Raw genomic sequence first — 12,647 nt, forward strand, 5'->3', positions numbered from 1 at the left:
TTCTGAGGAACGTTTTATTTTAAGCTTGTGGCAAGGGTTCTGCGCGGGCGAGAGCTCCCATGTTATCCAAGAAATGGTTAAAATGTACCGAAATAATCATATTAATATACTCACCTGCAAATGGAAGGCTAGGGGGGATAGGGGGAAGGTAATACCCTATAAAAATAAATTTAGGTATTTCCTTTAAAAACTATGAAAATAATAAGCTCGTCATTCATTTTCTCAGCCCCCTCCCCCTCGATCTTTATCTTAGGAAGGAACTTAACCAAAATAGCTGTTTGATATGCGGTGTGTGAAACGATTATCTAAGACTATCCGGCAGAAATCAGATAGTTGTAGAACCACTGGTAGGTACAGAGTCCCCAGTTCATGGGAATTTTAATTTCAAACTTTTGTTCAAATTGGATTCAAAGTTTGGATCTCTAATTTTACTTGAATTTGCATAAAATTTACTGAAAGTGTCAGGATTTTTTTTTATTATTATTATTTTTTTTTGTTAAAACTACTTATCATTGCTTATAACACAGAGAAGGATCAGTTACTTCACGGATGGTTATGTTCAGAAGCTCGAGATTCGACGTAATTATTTAGTAAAGTAAGTTAGAAATACTTTGAAGCAAGAAGTTCTAAATTTGGAGCTTCTGAGATCTCCTGTTACCATAGGCAAAACATATCAATGAAAGTTTGATAGTACATGTTTTTTTCTTTTGCTGCAAACACCACACATGTTTCTCTAATTGATTGGAATGGTACCAATAAATCTCTTGTTATAGTCGACTTAAATTTCTTTTTTTTAAACTCAAATATAAACTCATGCTTTTCAGTTGAGCAGTCATCTATTTGCTATATGCCTTCATGACCATTTTGTCGCCTTAGTCCTAATTGTGGTTTTGATTTGGCAAGGTCAGCTTCGTCAATAATATAGTCTTATGGAAACTTCAAACTTAAAAAAATAAAGTTCACCAGGGTTATAATGGAGCAACAGTGAATAATGAAATATCATATTTATGTTTGAAAAGCTTCCATGATTTCAGCTCTTCCTTAGAATCTTTTCCAAGTCTGCCATTGTGATAGTGCTTCACGAGTCAGCCCCTATTATTTTGGATTCACAGTCCACACAGTAGGAAATTTCTAGTTTCAGAAATTCTAGTTGGATATATCAATCTTTACTAGATTACAGTAACTGTTGCAACCGTGATTGTCCTTTGGCAGCTTTAGGCGGGTTTAGAATTTTTGCCGTTATGGGGTTTCTGATGTCATGCATTTCAAACTACCAGAACCCAATGCATCCATAGTTAGAAGAAGGTGTTTAAGTTCATCTGCATCTTCTTCTCAATCAACCCGATGGTAAGTTGGCCATCATGATATTGCTTCACCATTCAGGTGAACATTTCAAAAAAAAAGAGATATACGGATTCTTTTCGGATACACAGTCCTCATTGTTCCGAGTTTATTTATAATTTTGGGTATTATAGGCAGCAGATCATTCTTTATTAGTTGTCCCATATCATGCCAAGCATTTAAAACTACAAGATCACAATGGATCCATAATTAGAAGATGGTGTGTAAGCTGATTTGATCATCCTCAAAAACAATCAGGCAGGGTGAAAGGACTATCAAATTTTAGGTCCCAACAATAAAAGCGAATGTGCCTTCTCTCAGCTTTTCACAGCGACAAACTCAGTACGGTCAGCCATAGTATGCACTAGCTCTTTCCGGGTGGTCCCACAGAAGAAAGCTGAGATGAAATTTTGCCTTCCCAGAAATAGAAGATTCAGTCAATCTTTAGCTAATCTGTAAGGCCCCCAAAGCTACAGGTCTTTCACAGATCTCTGGAGCCACAGATAGGTACATGCTAAGAAATTGCAAACGAAGCTAATGAATTCTCAAGTATTCATTGTTGGCACTTATTGTTACTTGAACTTCTCCTTTGTTCAATAAACTTAGCCTGGTAATTATTTGGAAATCCTTCTTCAAATAAACAGTGAACCTACGATGTTTACTCAATTCTTAAGAACTTGGCTCCGCTAAGAGCTTTCCTCATAAATTGCGTCATTAATTTGGATTCTCCAATTGGAATTACTTAATTGAGCCACACAAATTTCGACTGTATTTAGGCTTGAATGAGCGGTAATAAACGTTTTTTGCCTACGGATCGTGCCTACGGACAGAGTCAGACGTCTAACTGAAATTTATGGTACCAATAAATTTGGTGTTTGTGCTCGTCTTTTCGCAGTTTCTCAGGCTTCTAGCATGCATGAACGTCATCATACAGATTATAACAGCACCCAGATACCCAACCCTTTTTTAGAAGTGTTAGATAGGACACATAGACATCTGTATTATATACTTTTTGTCTGTGATTGCACCCGAGGAGCACACCTTGGATCAGATGGAAGGGCAGACAAAAGGAACTCTTAAAAATAGCTAATATCATTAAACAGTTCGTAATAAAGAACTGTAGTAAGGAGCGACCCGGCTCAATAGTAACCGAAACTGTAAAAACAGAATTTTAATACCAATAGTCACATCAAAAGAATTGCATTTCAATGCTGATTTTAAATATATAAGTTTCATCAAGTTTATTCTTACACATAAAAAGTTACGAGCCTGAGAAAATTTGCCTTATTTTAGAAAATAGGGGGCAATACCTCCTAAAGATCATAAAATCTTAATGGGAATCACACCATCAGATTCATCACATCCGAGAACCCTACTGTAGAAGTTTCAAGCTCCTATCTACAAAAATGTGGAATTTAGTATTTTTTGCCAGAAGACAGATCACGGATGCGTGTTTCTTTCTTTGTTTGTTTGATTGTTTGTTTTTTTCTCAGGAGTGATCGTATCGACCCAGTGGTCCTAAAATTTTATGAGAGGGCTCATTCTAGAGGAAGCTAAAATTTCTAGTGCCCTTTTAAAGTGACCAAAAAATTTGAGGGCACCTAGGCCCCCTCTCACGCATGTTTTCCCCCAAAGTCACTGGATCAGAATTTTGAGATATCCATTCTATTCAGCTTAGTCAAAAACCTAATAACTATGTCCTTGGGGACGACTTCATCCCCCACAGTCCCCGGGGGAGGGGCTGCAAGTTACAAACTTCGACCATTGTTTACATATGGTAATTTTTATTATGAAGTATACAGACGTCTTCAGGGGGACATTTTCGCGTTGAGGTGGAGGTGGATCAGGGAGAGGGTGCTACATGGGAGGATCTTTTCATGGAGAAATTTTTCATGAGGGAAAAGAATTTCCATGAAGTGGGTGCAGGATTTTCTAGCTTTATTTAATAAAAAATGAGAAAATAAATAATTTTTTTTCAACTGGATGTAATGAGCAGCATTAAAACTTAAAACAAACATAAAATATTACGTATAAAAGGGGGTTCGACTCCTCCACAATATCTTGCTCTTTACGTTAAAGTATCTTTAGTAATTTCAACTATTTATTCTATTTATTTATTAAAGTAGGGCCTTTGTGATTCAGGGGTCATTCTTAAAGATTTGGGACGAAATTCAAGCTTTAGTGTAAAGAGCGAGGTATTGACGACGGGACGAACCCTCTCATATACGTAATAAAAATTCACAAATATAGAAGTTCGTTACGTAAGTTAATTCGTAAGGTACATATGTTTATTACTAACAAAAACATTCGTAAAAAAATATAAAAATCTAGTTGCATTTTAAGTAACCAAAAATTGGAGGGCAACTAGGCATCCTCCCCCACCCCTTTCTTATCAAAATCGTCCGATCAAAACTATGAGAAAGCCATTTAGCCAAAAATAATTAATATACAAATTTCGTTTTAATTTTTTATGTGCGGTGAGCCAAAATCAAAACATGCATTAATTCAAAGACGTTCAGAAATTAAACAAAAAAAAACAATTTTTTTTAACTGCGAGTAAGGAGCGAAATTAAAACTTTTTCTCGGTCCGAATTTGGGAAGCAAATCAATAGTGGGGATACCAGGCTTCCTCCACCCAAGAAACTCCCTGGAACTAACTCCCTGTTTCCAGAATTTTTCTTAAGGGACGAAGCCTTTTCACTCAAGGCTATGTAATGAGGCCCTTTCCTGATAGAAACCCTACGGAACTCCAACAGATGCACAATTATAGAGTTCCCCATTTCACAGGTTAAAAGAGAACACTTTTGGTATTTTTATGCAATGGTTCAGACTGTTTAGATCAAAATGGAACTAACTCCCTGGAACTAACTCCCTGTTTCCAGAATTTTTCTTAAGGGACGAAGCCTTTTCACTCAAGGCTATGTAATGAGGCCCTTTCCTGATAGAAACCCTACGGAACTCCAACAGATGCACAATTATAGAGTTCCCCCATTTCACAGGTTAAAAGAGAACACTTTCGGTATTTTTATGCAATGGTTCAGACTGTTTAGATCAAAATAATCATGCAGCATGAGAGGTTGGTGACAATCGTGGGATGTGCACTTTGCCTTCACAATTACATTGTTACTTTACTGGGTACCCCAAATGCTGCAGCAGAGACTCCAGCTTCTATTTCAAATGCCTCATTCCAGGATATAGGTTGCACATTAAGTAATAATGATTCTAGACAATCCAGGACTGATCAATAAATACTTGCCAGCTGCTTCTTATCTCCAGAATGGAGTGTTACTTGGCAGAGAGATCACGTGCTGCAAGGTTCCTGCTAAAACAGCCCCCTTCTTATCTTCATTTTTCTTACAAATTATCCTTTGGTAGAAAACAATTTTAATACATTCTTGTCGGTGTCCATATTTTTTTTAATGTCTTCCTTTTTTGTCATCTTTTATTCATCTTTCTGAGCTCACCAAGCAAATTCTCACCATAAATATTTACACTTACACTTCTTATTTGGTCGAACTACCTAGGTCATTATTTTGAAGCCACTTCCTATCTATTTAAATATACCAAAGTCTGTTGGATCTTAATTTAAGTTTACTCTGAATTACGTTTCTACGTATTTGTTGACGTAAAGTTGAACAAATTTTCTTACGTTACGGAGTGCATAATTATCTTAAGTCTGATAGTAAGCTCCCTGGCAATCCATAAGGTGGCCAGTCTGAAGGGGAAACGTAAGCCAAATTTTTGGTCTGAAATTCTCTTAAGAAATGAAGTTAGGTTAATCTTTGTGAAATATACCAAACCATGATGATAGTATAATATATTAGGAACAGAATTATGGAAACTATGACAAAGGATTATGGAAGGCAACCCGCACAGATGGCATTATATTAAATACCTAACCTAGCTTAACCTAACCACTAACTACCTCTAAATATTAAATATTTGATTAAAATATACCTACAACATAGTTATCTCACTCAAAATAAGCAAATCATAGCCGATTCAAATCGGTTTTGTCAGATCTAAGACAGCATAATTCTTGAGGATGTTTTGTTTACCAGTCAAGAACCCAATTTTCTGAATAATGATAATATTAATGCTGCAAAAATATACTTACAAAAATATCCAAGTAGTTTCACACTTTTTAAATAAAATATCTTTATAAGACAGCCTCCATACATTGAGAAAGCACTTTCAGAAGAAACACTTTACAACTAACAAACACTTTCCAATGTAACTACCTGAGCAAGAGATTTTCGGCTGCGCATCTCATCAAAGAACACTGAAAGAGCTCTTCACTCCTCAGTTCATTTGTGGAGATGAAAAACCATTGCCTTTGAGACAATGCTTTTATTTCCTCTCTTTTTGGATCTATTAATTTAACATAGCTAGAAAATGGGGTGGATGAAACTACATTTTCTAGGATTGAATATTTCATGAAATTGATTTTTGACATCAGGATCTGTCCTCGTTTATAAATTTCAGTTTTCTAATGAAAATAGTTTTTCTATTTTAACATGAAGTTTTTTTTGTCTTCACTTATTAGATCTTAGAGGTCTACAAAAACCATTATTTGGAATGCAGTAGCAATAAAGCATGTAAAACAAAAAAACATTTTATTATTATAGAAGGATCCTTCCATCTATAGTAAGGACTTAAAATAGCTTCACATGAGGTTGAAACCTCAAAACCAAAAACATAAATGACGTCGTACCTCCTCTTGGAATGGTCTCCAAAGGGAGGATACCCCTTAAAACTTGTGTGGTGATTCCGTTCAAAGAATTTCAACAACCTTAATTTTATAGGAAGAACTAGATAAAATATTCATTGGTGGTATAGCCTATATTCAGAAAGTACGTATCAATAATCTGGCTTTGATAATTTGGGAGGTGTTATAGGCAGGGATGTCACTAGTCTTTTACCTTTGGTGGAGGGACATCCCAATTGTGTCGACGAATCTGGGTAGGTGCTGACGAATTCGGGTAGGTGCTGACGACAACCGAAATTTGCTACTTCGTTTTTAGGTGTTAAAATAATGTTTATTAGTTGCGGAAAACTGTCATATTTTGTAGAGAAAAACTCAGGCATAAAAGACAAATCAAGATATAGAAAATAAGCTAGACTTTAAGACTGTGCGTCTTTTCATCTTTCTACTTTTCTACAATTAGGTTGAGGTAATTTTTTTTCCGTTCGGTCTTTTCTGACATCATGAGCGTGAGATGGTCAAGTCGATCGTTTCCCATAGTTGACCTCAATCTGTTCTTGACAATTTTCATCTTATTAAATATTCATTCATCTTTGGCCAGTGTCACAGCACTAGTATTAGTAAAAGTGAACGCTCTGAAAATTAAAGACACCCCTCGCCTGTTCTTTTTCGCTAGAAAAAACACTCGGCTAACTGAATGATACTTCCAGCGCTTTTTTATATCGCTGCAAAAAAACAGTAATGCTCCCTATGTGGGCTAGGCATCTTAAGTATTGAAAATTTCTTCCTAACTTCTTGGAAATGTGAGCTTGTGTTCCATCAAATCGCCCACTCATGTTACTTGCAAAATCTTAGCACTGAATTGCCAGTTTTTTTAATTGATACGAGTTTTTTGCAAAACAGAATTGTTTCTGCCATATCGGTTCTTTTCTTTGACTCAGGATTTAAAACGACGAGTAAACGCTCTTTAGCGTCTCCCTTTCTATCAATGTACCGCACACCTACAGCTAATCACTTTTCATGGCTGGCAGCGGATGTTTCGTCAGCGAAATGCCAAAGAAGTCAGCTTCATTAACTTCTGCTGCGATTTTTGAAATAACTCTGTTCGAAAAATCGCAATTAATTTATTTTGGTTACTACCCGAAAGATAGCTGGTGATATTCGGCTTGATTCGATTTTTCATTCGAATGTCCATTTCAATGTTATGTTTCGAAAGAAGATTTGTTAGCTCAATATGATTTCCCCATCACGATTCTTTCCACGAAATGCCAGCCCATGCTTACCTAGAGTGTTGGTAACACGAATAAAGAATCTTTGTTTCTGTATTCGTGGCCACGTCCGGTTAGAAACAGCGATATAAAGCTTTGGGCTAAATCTTTCTCAACACTATATATATATATATATATATATATATATATATATATATATATATATATATATATATATATATATATATATATATATATATATATATATATATATATATATATATATATATATATATATATATATATATATATATATATATATATATATATATATATATATATATATATATATATATATATATATATATATATATATATATATATATATATATATATATATATATATATATATATATATATATATATATATATATATATATATATATATATATATATATATATATATATATATATATATATATATATATATATATATATATATATATATATATATATATATATATATATATATATATATATATATATATATATATATATATATATATATATATATATATATATATATATATATATATATATATATATATATATATATATATATATATATATATATATATATATATATATATATATATATATATATATATATATATATATATATATATATATATATATATATATATATATATATATATATATATATATATATATATATATATATATATATATATATATATATATATATATATATATATATATATATATATATATATATATGTATATATATATATATATATATATATATATATATATATATATATATATATATATATATATATATATATATATGTATATATATATATATATATATATATATATTACGGGCACTTGTTTTAACAAACTGTAATTAGTGTTTGGAATTCTTGGATTGGATTTCCTCATTTTTTTGGGAAGTTCATTTTTGGCTGGAAGTCCCTAGTTAAGCATCGACACTTTTTCTCTTTTACTTCTGTTTCTGTTTTGTTTAACCTGCTTCTGTTTAAAAAAGAGAAAAAACAGAACAGAAAATAGAAACAGGACATTTGTTTTTGTCATACCTGTTTCTCTTTCTGTTCTATTTTTTGTTAGCCTGTTTTTTCCTGTTTTTTTTTTTTTTTTTTTTTTTTTTTTTTTTTTTTTTTTTTTTTTTTTTTTTTTTTTTTTTTTTTTTTTTTTACCAAGTGCTTGTTTCAAGGTGGTTTCTTTAGGCAAGCTTGGGAATTACAGCGTATAAATCGCCCAGTATATATCACAGGGTGCAACATCTTAAAAAGGGGAAGATGAACAAAAAACAGCTTTTTTATAAAAACGGCTGTTTTCTGTTTTTCCAAAAAAAAAAACAGAACAGAAAGTAGAAACAGGTCACCTGTTTTTGACGAACCTGTTTCTGTTTCTGTTCTGTTTTTTTCTCATCTGTTTATTTCCGTTTATGTTTTTCTGAAAAACAGAGATAGTGCTGATGCTTAGTCCTAGTTTGATAAGCATCAGCTTTTCTAAGTTTGAATTTTTTTTTCTTGAGCCCGAGATTGTGCTCGACCCTTACGATTCAAGTTTGCTGTAGACTTTCGGCTTCAATTCTACTCCTTCCATTCCTGACAATTTCTGAGAAATGAATTTCTTTGACTTACTTGTAAGCCTAGTTCCATATTCACTGATTGATTGGCCTATTTCTAGAGCTTGCATTGCAGCGTCTAATTCGTTAGTGACGGAATCCAACTTAACTTCAAGTGTCAGTTTTTTTTGCAACCTCAGTACAGTCAATAACACAAGAAAGAATAGTGAAGATATTGCTGATTCCTACCGTTTCTTCGTGATCAGTTTCTGAACAGCAAACTTCTTCCAATGTTTGTTTCTGTTTCACCGGGTTCCGCAGCATCAGACCTGAGACGATAAGTAACTTTGATTTTTTCCACCCATATCTTCTTTCATTTAGACTTCGACATTTTTCAAGGATGGACCAGAACAAACTTCCTCAGTGATGTCTGAAATGTTACTTTGATTTCACCACAGTTGTTTGTCCATATTTATTTCATGCTTTGGAACAAATCTAAAAGCTATGGGCTCATGTATTAGCAAAGTATGTCAGCTGTTCCCGATATTTTGGGGAGAAAAAGCAATATTTCCCAGTCAGTTTTTTTCTCAGTAAATTCACTAGAATTATTCCGGCTAACCAACGCTTTGAAACATATCATATTTTGCAAGGTTCCACCTGACAAGTCGCTTTATAGCTGGCAAAACGGTTTCTGTCAACTTCGCGAAAATGGAGCAGTAAATTTCGACGTCTTAGCCCGACAGAAGTCTTTAGTGAAATAGCAATGGACCGAAAAAATATTATGTTTCTATTGACTTCGTGCAGATGAAGTAGTAAATTTCACAGTACTTCGCCCGACGGAAGTCTTTAATCACATTAGATCAGACCGACTGTATATCAGGCTTTGTTTAGTTCAGGTTTAGCAAGTCGTTTCTAGGAGGGCAATGGGTTTCTGTCTCTTCGCGCAGAAAGAGCAGTAAATTTTGTTGTTCTTCGCCTGACGAAATTCTTTTATGACATTAAATTGGACCAACAAAACACCTTGCAACTTGCAACCAGGGAATGGTCGCTCTCCGGGGTCGTGATGGACACGACAATCAAGGCAGGTTTTAAAAAATTACACGCTTTTTGTATTCAAATGACAAAACTTGATGTTTTTTTTAGCATTTCACCAGCACTTTCGCACATGCTGGTAATACCAATTAACAGATTTTTTTTTTTTTGATTAGTTGATGCACTGTCAAAATGGAATTTTGCTCGGCACTCGCAAACTAAATCATTTGCAACGTCTATCAAGCCCGAATACTTCGCAACAATCTTCTCACTGTCCTCTGACATAGCACCACTTTATATTCTTATATCTCAATCACTAACAGACTGTTCCCTTAGCCAGACGTTTTCATCTAAGTTCCTCTTCACACACTGAACTGGACAATCTTTTCTTGACATTAAATTTAAAAAAAAAAACAAGTCTTTTAACTGCAAGTAGGGAGCGACATTAAAATTTACAACGAATAGAAATTATTCCGTATATGAAAGAGGTTGACTCGTTGTCGCAACTCTACTTTTTAAAACAATAAAAAACTTTATCCTAAAGAGCGAGGCATTGAGGATAGGACCCCTTTCATATACGCATTAATTCCAGTTCGTTTTAAGTTTAATGTCGCTCTTTACTTGCAGTTAAAAAACTAGTTTTTTTTAAAATTTAATTTCTAAACGTTCTTGAATTAATACATATTTTGATATTGGCTCCCCGCACATGAATACTTAAAACGAAATTTGCATATTAATTTTTTTTTTGCTAGATGGCTTTCTCATAGTTTTGATAGGACGACTTTGAAAAAATTGGTGGAGGAGGAGACCTAGTTGCCCTCCAATTTTTGATTACTTAAAAATACAAAAAGAACTTTTCATTTTTTTCGAACATTTTTATTAGTAATAAATATACGTAACTTACGAATTAACTAACGTAACGAACTTCTATATTTGTATATTTTTATTACGTACATGAGGGGGTTTGCCCCCTCGTCAATACCTCGGTCTTTATACTAAAGCTTGAATTTCATCCCAATTCTTTAAGAATGACCCCTGAATCACAAAGGCCGTAGAATAAATAGTTGAAATTACTAAAAATAATTTAGCGTAAAGAGCAAGGTATTATGGAGGAGACGAGCCCCCTTATATACATAATATTTTCTGCTTCTCATTTTTTTAATAATGCTAGAAAATCCTGCGCCCTCTTCATGGAAATGTTCTTCTCTCATCACAAATTCCTCCATGGAAAGATCCTCCCACGTTACCTCTCCCCCGACCCACCCTCAACGCAAAAAAGTCCCCCCTGAAAACGGCTGTGCACTTCGCAATAACCATTACTATATGTAAACAATGGTCAAAGTTTTTAACTTGCAGCCCCTCCCCCGGGGACTGTGGAAGATTAAGTCGTCCCAAAGACATGGTTATTAGGTTTTTCGACTATGGTTCGACAGACATTTTTTGCGATCACTGTAGAGCGCTTCAGCCAGAGGCTAAAAGTGCAATAAAAAAATGCAAGCATTCATCTATTCGGTCACTTAAAAAAAAAGACGAGGTCTTCTTCAGGCTCCGATACTTCTAATCAGGCTGGTTAAGGCCACAAATCCTAGCGATATTAGAACCTTAGAATCAATAGTAATAGAGTCAAATGCCCCAGTCTCGGCATTTCAAACCCAGACTTGTTCTTGTAACTGCCGTTGTTGGTAATTACAAGAAAGACTTTCAACATAACTTTACTGCTCCTGCCTTTCAGAATTGGCTGAATTCTAGGGGAGACTCCTGATAAGAAGTAAGCAGGGCCGTTCCCAGGGCTGGTGGTATCCAGGTCGAAATTAATCAAGGCACCCCCTTCCTTGCTCGAACATAAGTAAAAACATCCCAAAAAGCCCCAGACGTGGCCCCCTCTTCCTCACCACGGCACCTGCAGCAGCTTCCCCCCCCAATTTTAAAACGTGCTGGAAGTAAGAACACCGTGCAGGTTGAGCCAGATTTCCTGGCATTACTTAAAAACGATCGAAAATTTAATTTAAAAAAAATAAGTTTTTTCAACTGAAAGAAAGGAGCAACATTAAAACTTAGAACGAACAAAAATTAATATGTATACAAGGGGTTTCCCCCTCCTCAGCACCTCGCTCTTTGTGCTACAGTTTGAATTTTGTCCCCATTCTTTAAGAACATCTCTTGAAAACAAAGGGTCGTTTAATTAGAACAATAAAAAGCTTTTTTAAAAAGTGCCAAAAAACGTAGCGTGAAGAGCGAGGTATTGAGGAGGGGACAACCACTCTCATATATACGTAATAATTTTTGTTGGTTTTAATTTTTAATATTTCTCCTCACTTTCAGTTGAAAATATTTGTTTTTTCAATCTAATGTTCAAGTAGAGAAAAAAGTTTCAACCAATTAATGACCTCTACTGAAATATTAAATTAAAAAAAGAAATTAACTGGTAGTAAGAAGCAACATTAATACTTCAAACAAGTAGAAATTATTACATAAATGAGAGGGGTTATCCCCTCCTCAACACATCACTCTTCATGCTATAGTTTTTAAGTAGGCCTACTTAAAAGAAAAATTCCTACTGTTCTAATTAAACGACCGTTCTGTTTCAAGAGTTGTTCTTAAAGAATCGGGACAAAATTCAAACTGTAGCGTAAAAAGCGAGGTTTCGAGGAGGGGGCAACCCCCTCAAATACGCAATAATTCCTGTTCGTTTTAAGTTTTAATGGTGTTCCTTACTTTCGGTTGAAAAAAACTAGTTTTTTTTTAGTTC

The 12,647-nt window shown here is 34.2% G+C and overlaps 1 protein-coding gene across 1 annotated transcript in view; it reads right to left on the reverse strand.

The window, feature by feature from the left end:
- Positions 1 to 5,640, reverse strand: part of LOC136027462 (serine/threonine-protein kinase 32A-like) — a 194,768-nt gene extending 189,128 nt beyond the window's left edge. The window contains exon 1 of the mRNA XM_065704751.1: positions 5,459 to 5,640. The gene's annotated coding sequence lies outside the window, so the exon portion shown is untranslated. The remainder of the gene's footprint in view (positions 1 to 5,458) is intronic.
- Between the last annotated feature and the right edge of the window lie 7,007 nt (positions 5,641 to 12,647).

The sequence above is a fragment of the Artemia franciscana genome, chromosome 5 (assembly GCF_032884065.1).
Source record: "Artemia franciscana chromosome 5, ASM3288406v1, whole genome shotgun sequence".
NCBI lineage: Eukaryota > Metazoa > Arthropoda > Branchiopoda > Anostraca > Artemiidae > Artemia > Artemia franciscana.